We start from the raw sequence: 14,247 nt of genomic DNA, 5'->3' as shown, positions 1-14,247 counted from the left end.
AGCGGTTAGGCCTACCAACTACACCACACCCACAGCCATACAGTATCGGTTGGCTTCACGAAGGACGAGATCTCAAAGTTCGCCAACAGTGTCGCCTTCCCTATAGCATCAAGCCCTTCATAGACGAGGTATTGTGTGATGTTACACCTCTGGATGTTTGTGATGTACTATTAGGCCAGCCATACTTGTGGAGGCGACATGCTGTGTATGAGTCAAGGCCTCGCGCCGTCATCATTTCTTTGGATAATTCATTATACAGGATACCGGAGGTAGCCCCACCTACCACCACCTCTTTGATCACTGCTAAGAAAGGCAGCAAGCTCATCTCACAGACTAGGAAATTTATTTTCTATCTGGTTTGCTCCCAAAGTAAGGGGAAGATCGTTGCTACATCCATAACCCCCGCGAAGGGTTCCTCCACACAGCAGCAGCAACAGAGGGATACAGTCGTGACAGAACACAGGAACAACTTCTCCTTACCCGGAGGGGTACCACACAAGTTTCAGGTGGGCGACAAAGTTTGGTTACATTTGCAGAGGGAGCGCCTTACCAGAACCCATCAGAAACTCAGACCACTTCAACATGGTCCTTACACCAGTAACAAGGCTACGGGAAACAATGCTTTGAAGCACAGCATTCCGCCATTCCTTTGCTTGCACCGAGTGTTCAATGTGGACCGTCTCCAACCATGCTCCCCACCATTTCTGGACACATCAGAGATTGCAGAACAACTCACCAGAGACCCAGCTCAGCAGAAGCTTCCTCATCTCAGGGAGGAACTCAACGCAATGGGGACCATTGCTTGCTAAGGGGGGAGGAATGATCTAGGTGGATGTTGGTGGCCACCCACCTATCCCATTTGGACCCCCACAACTGTCTCTTTCAGTTTTTCTGTTTCCTTAATTATAGCACAGTTTACTATTTTTAGCAGTTTTTCGGGTCCTAAACTTCCGGAGCCGTTTTGAGGCCCTAAACGACATTTTTTGGGAAATCCACCGCCAACGATTTTTATATATAAAAATCGTCTTTTCCTTCGTAGTCCTCGGAGAGATCTTTCAAACGGGCTATCATGCGCGTTAAACGGAGATCGTACGACCAGTTCGCGACCCCGGGAAGTTGATGTACCAACTTACCCAAAAACGGGGCCCACAATTTGGCGTTTCATCTTCTAGGGTTAGGTTTTGGAATGTGAAAGGTTTTCCATTGTTTCTCAACAATAAATAGGCCCTCGAGCCTCATTGTAACACAGTTGGAAACAGTTCAGAGGCATGTAGCCGACACATCTCTTCTCAGAGATAAGCTACCATCGCCCTAGCTGGGTTATTTCTATTTGTAAGCATATTTCAATATTCTCCATTAATGAAATGAAGTATTATTTCCGCTGCATCTCTGTTTTTTATGGTTATCACATCTCTGTATCTATGGTTATCTCTGTAATCTATTGCGTTCCTGCTTAAATCCGGATCAGTGGTATTAGAGGGGTCTGCTTTTTCTCTGTTTTTCTTTGCATGTCCCCAACGAGGTCGAGATATAAGGAGTTAGGGATTGAATTGGTCGAACCTTTGCAAGACCAGCCTCGCAAATCTCGACGACCTCCCATGGCGGATGCGAAGAAAGACGAGGGGGCAGGAGATCCTATCAGAATCTTGCTCGAAGAAGCCCTCGAGTGACAAAGGAACACGATGATGGATAGATTTGCGCAGATCCTTCAGCGGCTACCCAGAGGCGACGCATCGGCTTCCTACAGCTACTCTGGAAAGGCCACACCATTTAAGGTACAAGTTAATTTCGAAATCCTCATCTTCAAGGGTCAAATAGACGCAGATGTCGTAGATAAATGGTTAAATCTGCTAGATGGGTATTTTTCTGTTCATGAATTTTCAAGTCGGGAAAAGATTGTTTTCGCTCTTCTCAAAGCAGCCCCCCACGTCAAGGACTGGTGGGAAACATACTGCGAGCAGAAGGATGAAAGTACAGGCTCACTGTTTTTAGCCGCACCCACTTGGAATGACTTCCGGGATGCCATCAAGGAGCAGTACTACCCTGTCAAAAGCTATGAGGACAAATACATCAAATGGACCACACTGCGGTAGGGACGAGACCAAGATGTACCAGAGTTCACAAATATTTTTCATACCCTTCGCACACAGTTGGGTATCAAAGATTCTGAGCTGCATCTGGTACTCAAATACCGCGGCTGCCTACACATATACATCCAGGAAGAGATGGAGTTCTTGAACATCTCCTCACTCGGCACAGCATACCGATACGCTGTCAAAATCGAGCAAAATTTCAAACAGAAGAAGCGAGACTTTGGATCTACAAATCCGAAGCCCAAAGGACAAAGCCAAGGCGGGGTGACCCAAGACAACCCCTCTAAGCTGCAAGAAAAGAACAACACCATGAAGCCGAAGAAGGACACAGGGAAGTGGTGTGAGTTCCACAAGGGTCCCACTCATAACACAAGTGAGTGTCGGACCAAGCAGTCGCTGGTGGCTGAGTTGAAGGCTTCCGAATCAGATGCATGTTCCGACTCTGAGTCAGAACCCGACAAGGGGAATGACAAAGGGAAGCAGATCATTGATGCGGATCCCAATGCCACTGTTGCTACTGCCAAGATCCAGAAAAATGAGCCTGAAGATCCAGAGGAGGGGGAACGTCATTTCCACTCACAGATGTGGATGAAGGGTTCGCCGCTGCAATTCATTGTCAACAGTGGCAGCCAAAAGAACCTCATTTCAGTAGAGGTCGTGAAGCGGTTAGGCCTACCAACTACACCACACCCACAGCCATACAGTATCGGTTGGCTTCACGAAGGACGAGATCTCAAAGTTCGCCAGCAGTGCCGCCTTCCCTATAGCATCAAGCCCTTCATAGACGAGGTATTGTGTGATGTTACACCTCTGGATGTTTGTGATGTACTATTAGGCCAGCCATACTTGTGGAGGCGACATGCTGTGTATGAGTCAAGGCCTCGCGCCGTCATCATTTCTTTGGATAATTCATTATACAGGATACCGGAGGTAGCCCCACCTACCACCACCTCTTTGATCACTGCTAAGAAAGGCAGCAAGCTCATCTCATAGACTAGGAAATTTATTTTCTATCTGGTTTGCTCCCAAAGTAAGGGGAAGATAGTTGCTACATCCATAACTCCCGCGAAGGGTTCCTCCACACAGCAGCAGCAACAGAGGGATACAGTCGTGACAGAAAACAGGAACAACTTCTCCTTACCCGGAGGGGTACCACACAAGTTTCAGGTGGGCAACAAAGTTTGGTTACATTTGCAGAGGGAGCGCCTTACCAGAACCCATTAGAAACTCAGACCACTTCAACATGGTCCTTACACCAGTAACAAGGCTACGGGAAACAATGCTTTGAAGCACAGCATTCCGCCATTCCTTTGCTTGCACCGAGTGTTCAATGTGGACCGTCTCCAACCATGCTCCCCACCATTTCTGGACACATCAGAGATTGCAGAACAGCTCACCAGAGACCCAGCTCAGCAGAAGCTTCCTCATCTCAGGGAGGAACTCAACGCAATGGGGACCATTGCTTCCTAAGGGGGGAGGAATGATCCAGGTGGATGTTGGTGGCCACCCACCTATCCCATTTGGACCCCCACAACTGTCTCTTTCAGTTTTTCTGTTTCCTTAATTATAGCACAGTTTACTATTTTTAGCAGTTTTTCGGGTCCTAAACTTCCGGAGCCGTTTTGAGGCCCTAAACGACATTTTTTGGGAAATCCACCGCCAACGATTTTTCTACTTAAAAATCGTCTTTTCCGTCGTAGTCCTCGGAGAGATCTTTCCAACGGGCTATCATGCGCGTCAAACGGAGATCGTACGACCAGTTCGCGACCCCAGGAAGTTGATGTACCAACTTACCCAAAAACGGGGCCCACAATTTGGCGTTTCATCTTCTAGGGTTAGGTTTTGGAATGTGAATGGTTTTCCATTGTTTCTCAACAATAAATAGGCCCTCGAGCCTCATTGTAACACAGTTGGAAACAGTTCAGAGGCATGTAGCCGACACATCTCTTCTCAGAGATAAGCTACCATCGCCCTAGCTGGGTTATTTCTATTTGTAAGCATATTTCAGTATTCTCCATTAATGAAATGAAGTATTATTTCCACTGCATCTCTGTTTTTTATGGTTATCGCATCTCTGTATTTATGGTTATCTCTGTAATCTATTGCGTTCCTGCTTAAATCCGGATCATAAACAAGCTAAGACTTAGGGTCAAATTGGGACCTTACATCCACCACCCAAGACCTGAAATTGAACAATTTTCCAATCAATCTGAGTGGTTGGAAAATACATTGATTGATATGGATAGCATAGTTGTGGATGTAGAGAACACACTCATTGATCTAGAAAACAAATTTGACCAGAGTTCTTTCCTGGAGTTTCCAGAACTAGGGGAACCAATGAATATTCATCCTGTATTACAGACCCCAGCCAATGAGGAGAAGAACCCAAAGAGGAATAGGGAAGAGGCATCCAGTTCTACCATCGAGACTACAGATGAACTGTTTGAGCTTAGAAAAAGGCCCAAGTTGAATCTTATATCTGAACAGGAGGAGAACATTGAATCAATGGAAATAACCGACACTGAAACAATGGGGCAGAGAAGCAAAGACACAGCTGCATCAGGTGAAACATCGCAACCATCAACCTCCAACACTCAAACGATTAAGAGACAAAAAAGTGTTGAGGTTTCTTCCTTTGTCAGACCGACTGACAGAGAAAAGGACATATGGCCATCCAGACCACTGAGATGAATAGTCTTAAGGAGAAAGTGACCAGCCTGGAAACATATTACAAACCTGCCCAAATCATGCACAAAGAAGAACAACAGAAGTCTACAAGGATGACCGAAAGAATCAAAAGCCTGGAGAAGGAACTAACATTAAATGATCCTTTAGGTTAGGCTAAGGAGCAACTGTGGGCCAATATCATTGACTCTGTCAATGATAATTGGCCATCCATATAGGTTATTTTTGAACATATTGATTTAATAAAGCAGGCTACAAAAGCCATACAAAGAGTCAAAGCAAAACTTGGAGACATGCCAGAGGAAGCTACAAGGATCATTCACTTCCTCAACTCCAAGAACATGTATGAGCTACAGGAATTAGAGATACCTGACAAAACAAGTACAATTTTGGAATTTAAAAGAGTCCTCACCAAGAGGAATTTCATGTTGAACCTAGAGGATATGTCCCAAACCATGAAATTGGCCATTGACAGATTCATGGTGAAGTTCGAAATTTTGAGGCAAAAGGGTTTACCAAATCCCTTGGTTATCAACAACAAGTTAATGACACTGTAGGACTATAATAAAAAGATCAGAGAAGTGGCCAGAGATCAGGTAAATACTTCATCCATGAAGGGTATTCCTACTGGCAAAGTATTGTATCAAACTTTTGAGAATTTGGTTTACCTCTCGCATGAGGTAAAACACCTTTTTGTCAATAAGCCTACTTTTGCCAAGTATAAAGAGGCAGATGAGATCTACGGGAAGATGCTCAATATCCAATTACCAGATGATGAGACATGGGAAAAACTAAATGATTTACTATAGAAATACAAAGTAAAAATGTAAAATGTACAGTAAAAGTAAAAGGGCATAGTAAAAGGATATTGATAGGTCAACGAGGTCAAAGTGTATCAGATGAAAGGTCAAAGTAAATAGAACATCCAGCGTGAAGACCAAACAACAAAGCAGAGTAAAAGGCAAAAGATCAAAGCCAACAAAACCTAAATAACGGGGACAACAAGCAGTAGTTCAATAACTGTCTCTATCTTCTCGCATGAAGATATTTCTTTCTCCTAGATTAGTTCCCAAGACAGTGTGGAATATTTTGTAAATTATTTTTGTATAAATACTTCATAATTTAAAGTATTGAGTGTGGATTTCTATACATTTGAAGAGTTATTTTGATCTTAAACCTAAGGGTTATTGTACCAATTTTCAAGTCAACAGATTGGAGCAAGTAATAAAAAGATTACATTAAATGATTCATGAGATGAGCTATTACAGTGAAGTATCTTCTTTTTCTGATTTTGTTACTTTCTTATGTGTTTCATAAACTTAAATGTTATCTAAATTTGAATGAATTAACTGGAAATTTAACTCAGAATTTGTTTAAGTACACTATGTTTTTCACAGTTAATCATTTATATGTTTTCCTCTGATATCCGGATTTGAGAACCCTTAATTTCTCTCCCATCCTGGTTGACCTCTTTCATTTCTCTTCATAATCCGGCCTAAGGAACCCTTAATTTCTCCCTGGATCCAATTGGAAACCATTTCACCATCAAGCCTTTGAGATCTATAGTAACTCCTCTATCTTGCCCTGTAGACACTGTTTTTAGAACTTGATCCAATCCTATTTGTCTGGCATTTTGACCCCATATCCCAATGGTAAAATCAACCCTCTGTTCATCTAAGTAAGTGATCCCACCACCCAAATCCAAATCAAAAACCCAAGCACAATCATAACTAGCCTAAAATCAAATAACTAAACAAAGTTAAATAAAAAAGAGAGAGCCCTCTCTGAGATTAGGAAGGCTAGATCCTGATCTCCAAAGTTGGTTTGTGGTTACCTCTATCATTTCTTTTTCTGACAACTTAGAAGAAATTTTGGAGTGATAACATAATTGGCGACCATACTGGGGACTTCGATCCTCAGTCTTATAAAACTTTAAGGAAACCATAAATTTAATCTTAATCCCCTTAAGGTCATTTTTAGAAGTTGTTCTTGAAAAGTTTCATAAAAAAACAATTAAAAAGTTAAAATTCTGGCTCCTAAGAAGACTGACTATACCAGGGAAAATCTAGATCCAAACCCTACTACAATAGTTGATGACCCAGACAAAATTTTAAGAAAACCAAAAAAGGTAGAAACTCAAGCAAGTGGTAGCGAGTTAGTTAAAGCAAATTCACTCCCTGAGGAGTTGTCAACTTTAGAGGAAATTCCATTTGATTTGTCATTTGATCTCTCATTTTTTAGAACTAAATCAGAGAATGCAATTCATGAAACTGTGTTAAACCCTAATTTTATTCAACTCATTGAATAAAAAAGGGTGCCTATACATCCAGATTTAGATAAATTTGTGTTGGATACTTCTGACAAGTTAGAAGCTTTAACCTCCACATTAATAAGCCATATAGATGATGCCTACCTTCAACAATCATTTGAACTAGTTGCCCTTACTGTTGTTGCCTTTGAAATTTCTGCACAATTTTCAAATATTGTAAATACACCTACATTTACTACCACCTCACCAATTGTATCCACCATAGTCCATTCCCCTAAACCGGTCAGTCATCAACTTCCTATCCAACCAAACTCCTCATCCTCATCTAGTTCATCTCCATCTATTTTAAGCCCTTCCTCAAGGACCAGCACTTTACCCCCTAGTCAAGCCAGAATTCAAGCCATGGCAGACCGATATGCACCTCTGGTTTTACCTGCACAACTCCATGCTATGCCCCAAGATTATCAAAGAAAAATCTTTTTGTTTGATGCTACTCGTCAGTATACTGCCCAATAACATGTGAACAAAATGACTGACTATTTTGAGTTGCATGCGATAGATGAATCTGATATCCAAATGAGGATGTTTGCCCAAACATTAACTGGGGATGTTAATAAATGGTTCAAAGCTTTTCCAGCTAATCATATTGCAGATTTAGTTGCTTTTCATAGATTATTCATTGGTAGTAGGGAGAGAAAGAAAAACCCTTGCAAACACTTTCTGAATATGATAACATTAGAAGAGCTCCTAATGAGTTAGTTTAGGATTATTGTACTAGGTTCAATAACATCTACAATGTAATCCCTACTAATCTTAAGCCCCCACCATACCTAACATTAATCAAATTCCCTAATGGTTTTGACATTGACATGTCATATTAGTTAAGGGAAGGAAACCCTGAAACATTGGAACAAATGCAAAGAAATGTTGTTAGTGTAGAGGCCAACCTATTACCCAAGAAATCTAGAATGAGAAATGAAATGAGAGTTGTCATTAAAGAGGAAACTTCCACTTCTGATGGTAAAATAGATAGTTTAGCAAAGAGTGTAGAGAGAATAATGGATAGATTAGAAAAAATGGAAAGAAAAATCAGTGGGAAAATCAACAACCACCCCCAATAAGAAACCCCAACTTTAGGAAGAACCCTAACACTAGAAATAATGCTATACCAGATCAGCAAATTAGGCCACCCTTCCAGGAAAACTATGTCGAGAGTTCACAGAGCCATGAAGGAGAGGATGACACCCAGATAAACTTATTAGCAATCAAAAATGAAGATGTTATTTTTCTTCCTCAAGAAGAACAGGAGCTGTACATGCTGCAACAATTGCAATTAGAATCTGGGGAATCCTTTGACTTTAAACAGGGCTATCAATTTGCCATATATGAGTTTCACAAACAGTATAGCTTTAGAAGTAAAAATAACAATGAAACTCTCACTAAGAGATCAATCCAGACCCAAACTAAAAAGATAATAGAATCTCCTGTCACTAAAATTTTACAAATCCTTCCTAGGGGAACATGGGAGACTTCTAGCCCAAAAATTGTAGTTATAACTTCATCCGAAACTCAAACTGAAATAGTCACTAAAAACATTCCAAATAGGAGTAATCAAAGAAAAACTGCTGAAACACAAACTAAAATGCCAAGTACTGAAAAACAAGATAAAAATAAACAAATTGCATTTGCTAAGGAAGATCTCATCCAAACAAGCAAAGCTCAACTGCCTTTCAACCTCAAGATTGAAATAGCAAAATTGAAAATATCAGTCCCTTTGACTGAGCTAGTGAAAAATGAATCCTATAGATCACAGATCATAGAAACTTTAAATATAGGTGAAGGAGAAGATGTAGTCAATTTGAATTATGATCAACCTGAGTTATTGTTTTGCCCTGAGGTAAATGGTACTCATCATCAAGGAGGAATACCTCCTTTCTACATTAGCTTGAACATTCATGACAAATTATTACATAATGCTATGCTAGACTCAAGGGCATCCCATAACTTGATGCCAAAAGCAATCATGGAGAGACTAAACTTAGATATCACCAGACCATATAAGGACTCGTTTTCCTTTGACTCTAGTCAAGTTAAATTCCTTGGTTTGATTCAGGATTTATGTGTAACTCTATTCCAATGCCCAACAAAGAGTATTGTAATGGACATAGTAGTTACCGACATCCCACCCAAATATTGAATGTTGTTATCTTGCTTATGGGGAGAAAAATTGCAGGGATCCTTACAATTAGATATGTCATATGCCACCATCTCTGTTTTTGGTCAACCAAGAGAACTGTATACAGAGACCTTGATGAAATACATGGTGAGCAGTGTATAAAAACACAGAATTTCCCTATACACTCCATGCATTCTGATATGGACTCTTTCATCTTGTACAATTCAAAACATGACAAAAAGGAAATCACAGCTGTAGAATAGAAATACAAAATAGTTGACAGTGAAAACATTTTTCATGAATCACTATGGCATTTGGATTTTGATGGATCTGTGAATAGACTAGGAGCAGGAGCAGGAGTGTGGATCCACAACATGGAGAATAATCATTCTGAAGGTGATGCATTCAGGTTAAATTTCAAATGCACAAATAACATGGCAGAGTATGAAGCTTTGATCTTAGGATTACAAATAGTTAGAAAACTTGGAGCCAAGAGAGTTTCTATACTTGGAGACTCGGAATTGATTATTAAACAAATTAATGGTGAATACTCTGTAAATAATCCCAGACTGAGTCAATATAGAGAGACTGTCCTAGATTTGATCAAAGACCTTCTGGAAACAAACTTTGCTGCCATTCCTAGAAAACAAAATATGCAGGCCCACAGTCTGGCTAATTTTGCTAGTACCTGCAAATTTCCCTTTCAGCCCAACCATCAGTACACTGCAGAATTGAGACATATCCCTGTCATACCAGACAATTTGAAGTATTGGCATATTTTCTCACAGGATTCCTAAATTTATGACTTCATGAATGCTGAAGGTGAGTTTCAGAATTGTAATATAGATACAGACTATACAGTAGACAATGACATAGATAGTGGGATAGATGTAAATATTTTAGATATAGGTAAACCTACTAATTTCACTAAATTAGAAGTAGATAACTTAGAAAATGTAGAAATAGAAGAAATAATGAATGATGATCCTGAAATTCTTAATCTTAAAAATAATTTTTTGCCTAAGGGATTAGTCCCCTTAGAATATTTGTTTGATTCCAATGATGTAGCTAGGAAACCGAAAATGGAGCCTTTGAGAGCAGATATAGAAGAATGTAACATAGGAACTGAAGAAAAACCTAAACTCATTAAATTATCAAAAGCCTTACCTCCATATGAAAAGGTTAAATACATAAATCTGTTTAAATATTTTCAAGATGTATTTGCATGGATTTATGAAGACCTAAAATCTTATGACACCAGCATAATTCGACACAAGATACCTATCAAAGAGGATCATAAAAATTTTAAACAGAAACTTAGGAGGATTAATCCAGTTCTTATGCCATCTACCGAGAAGGAGGTAAAGAGAATGTATGATGCCCAAATTATAGCTCCCATTATTCAGATTGGGTTTCAAACTTAGTCACTACTAGGAAGAAGACTAGAGAAATCAGACTTTGTGTTGATTTAAGAAATTTAAACAAGGTCTCATTAAAACACAACTATCCTTTACCAAAAATGGACCATATCCTTCAGAGGGTAGTAGGCTTGTCCAAAATTTCACTGCTTGATGGATTTTCTGGATATAACCAGATATTAGTTCAACCAAAGGAGCAAGCCAAAACTACATTTACTACTCTTTGGGGTACCTTCATGTATTTGAAGATGCCTTTTGGATTAATGAACGCAGGAGCAACATTTCAAAGAGCTATGGATATAGCTTTTTCCAAGGAGATCCATGACTTCTTAGTAGTTTACCAAGATGACATCACAGTCTTTTCTAAATCTGATAATGAACACCTAGATCACCTGAGAAGAGTTTTCATTAAATGTAGAAAATTTGGGATTTCCTTAAATCCAAAAAAGACACAGAAAATTGTTGGGACATATAATATCCAAAGATGGAATTAGAATAGATCCGACTAGAATAGAGGGAATCTTGACCATCACCCATCCTAGAAACATCAAATAATTGTAGTCATTTTTAGGCAAGATAAATTTTATTAGGAGATTCATTTCAAATTTAGCAGAATTAATTAGAGAACTAAATAAAATGTTAAGAAAATATTCAAAACTTAAATGGATAGTGGAGGCAAAACAGTGCTTTGAAGCCATCAAGGAAGCCCTAACCAAAACTCCAATCCTTATAAGTCCTGATTTTCAGAAAGATTTCATAATTTTTTCTTTTGCTTCAGAACACGGTATTGCCGAAGTCTTGTTGCAAAAGAATGACCAGGGATATGAACAACCAATTTCATTTTTCAGTAAATCCTTAAGAGACGCCATGCTCAAATACAACATAATGGAAAAACAAGCACTAGCTTTAGTAAAGGCTATCAAAGATTTCAGAGTGTATATTTTGTATTCTCACATCATTGCTTATGTTCCAAACTCAGTAGTAAAGGACATTTTGAGACAAAATGGGCCTAAAGGAAAGAGAGACAAATGGATTGCCACTATTTTGGAATATGACATAGAAATAAAGCCCACTAAACTTATCAAAGGCCAATGTTTAACCAAACTCATGGCTGAATCGAACTGTCAGGCCCTAGATATAAATATCATCGGTGCCCTTGATGATCAAGAATAGATGATGACTCCACAGATCAGTGAACCTTATACTGATTCACCTTGGTATGTAGATATCATACTTGTATTACTGAACTTACAAGCTCCTCCTGGTTTAACAAGGACTAAAGCTAGATTTTTGAAAATTAAGTTATTGAAATATTGTATCATAGGTAATGCTTTATTTTGGAAAGACAATGGTGGTATTCTATTAAATTGCTTACTGAAAGATGAAGATGATAAAATTATGGAATAATTTCATGCAGGAGATTGTGGAGGACACTTGTATTAGAAGACTACTGCTGACATAATTCTGAGGGTTGGTTTTTACTGGCCCACTCTGTTTGTTGATGTTAAGAAACATGTGACCTCCTGTCATAAGTGCCAGATATTTGAGGGAAAAAGAAAGCTTTTACCTTTACCTCTCAAACCCATCTCCACAGAAATGCCATTTCAACAATGGGGGTTAGACTTCATTGGAGAAATACACCCAGCCTCCTCAACCCATCATAAGTGGATTCTGATAGCCACTAATTATTTTACCAAATGGATAGAAGTCATTCATTCTAGACAAGATATAGACTCTGTCATTATCTCCTTCCTAGAAAACAATATCTTGTCAAGATTCGGATGCCCCCAAAAGCTCATTACAAATAATTTATTTGCTTTTAAATCCAAGAAAATGGTAGACTTTTGTAACAAATATCACATCACCCTTGGCCATTCCATTGCCTATTACCCTCAAGGTAATGGACTTGCAGAATCCTCTAACAAAAGCCTGGTCAATATCATTAAGAAATTACTGGAAGACAACAAAAAGACATGGAACAAAAAGTTGGTCAATGCCTTATGGGCAGATAGACTAACTACTAAAAAGTCCATTGGTACATCTCCTTATCAACTCGTATATGGAATGGATGTTTTTTTCCATCATCTTTAGGAGTACCAGTGATGAAAATCATTCAGGAGTTGCAAGTAGAACCAAATGATATCCAAAGGAGGACAAATCAAACAATACACTTGCAACAAACCAAAGAAGAAGTATATGTAAAACACAAGTAATCTAGGATAGAATCAAAAAGATTTTTGATAAAAAGACTAAAGCTGATGATTTTTACATAGGTGACAAAGTACTTAGATGGGATTCTAGAAGAAAAGACAAGGGAAAACATGGAAAATTTGGCTTCCTGCGGCAAGGCCTTTATGTCATTTATGGTTACAGAGGTAACAATGATTTTTCTTAAGAGAGATAGATGGATCATATTTACCAGGAGGACCTGTCAATGGTAGAATGCTGAAGCATTACTTTTCCACAAATTAACAATAGTTCACTTTACTTTACTCATTGTATATAACAGTGCAGAGTTTAGATTGGAGTGGATGGTAATCTTTTGAAGTTGAAGCCCGGAGAGAAGGCCCTGAGCTTTGAAAGTTTCACCATCATAAGTATGAATAAAGTAGAATCACAGAGTAATAGTTTACAAGGTAACTTTAGTCACATTTTCAGAGGCTACTGATCTTAAAAGTTCTTGGCATTTCACCAGGAAACGCCATGCCCATGTGGATCCACTGTTAGGGTCCTATAATAATAGGATTCATAATTTTGAATTGGCTATGGTTAGTCTTGTAATATTGTACATACTTTTGCTTTCTGCAAAATGTTTTTCATATTAAAAATTAAAAAATGTAAATAGGGTATGTCCTAAAAGAATAATCAAAGGACAAAAAGAAAAAGAAAAGATAAAAAAAAAAGTGAAAAATATGAGCCCCAAATAAAAACAGATCATAAAAGTGTGCAAATTCAAGTGCCACTGCTTTTACTTTTATCTGAAAAATAATGGTTGTGTATAGCTTGTCATAAATACCACACCCCACGATAGTCAAATAGCTTAATCTTGACTAATTCATGCTTTAAATTTCATGTTTATAGATAGAGAATAAAGATCTAGCCAAACTGTTTAACCTTGGCAGATCAGTAGTTAGGTAGAGAATAAAAATGTGCTCATAAGCTTAATCTGAGCCATTGGAAGTTATAAGGTTAGAATTAGATAGTTTGTTTGTCAAAAGAAAAAGAAATAAAGGGTCTACTAGCTCAAATGCACCCAATAAAGTGAAGAAAAAATGTTAGGGTAAATAAAGGGTAGGTAAAAGAAAGGTTGCAAATGTACAAGGTTGTTAAATCATGAGCACATTTATCATGCTTAAACTTATGTTTCAGTGTGCAGGAGCATTTATGAGAGTGAAAGGATGTTCACTAGCTTACTCGATTAACTTCCCCTCATTTCATTTCACACCCACTACATATTTACTAATTTCCCATTATCCCATCATTTCTTTTAAAAATACCATTTTCCCTTCATTTTGACCAATACCCCTTGGTTTCACACATTCCCTAGTAAATTACCCTTCAAAATGTCATCCCCCTACCAAAAAACCCCTTTTTCCCCGGTATGAA

The sequence above is a fragment of the Pinus tabuliformis genome, chromosome 3_1 (assembly GCF_031772625.1).
Source record: "Pinus tabuliformis cultivar Carrire ecotype Pingquan chromosome 3_1, CPIR1, whole genome shotgun sequence".
Taxonomy (NCBI): domain Eukaryota; kingdom Viridiplantae; phylum Streptophyta; class Pinopsida; order Pinales; family Pinaceae; genus Pinus; species Pinus tabuliformis.
The sequence above is the reverse complement of the archived record's forward strand: the minus strand, read 5'-3'. Positions refer to the sequence as shown.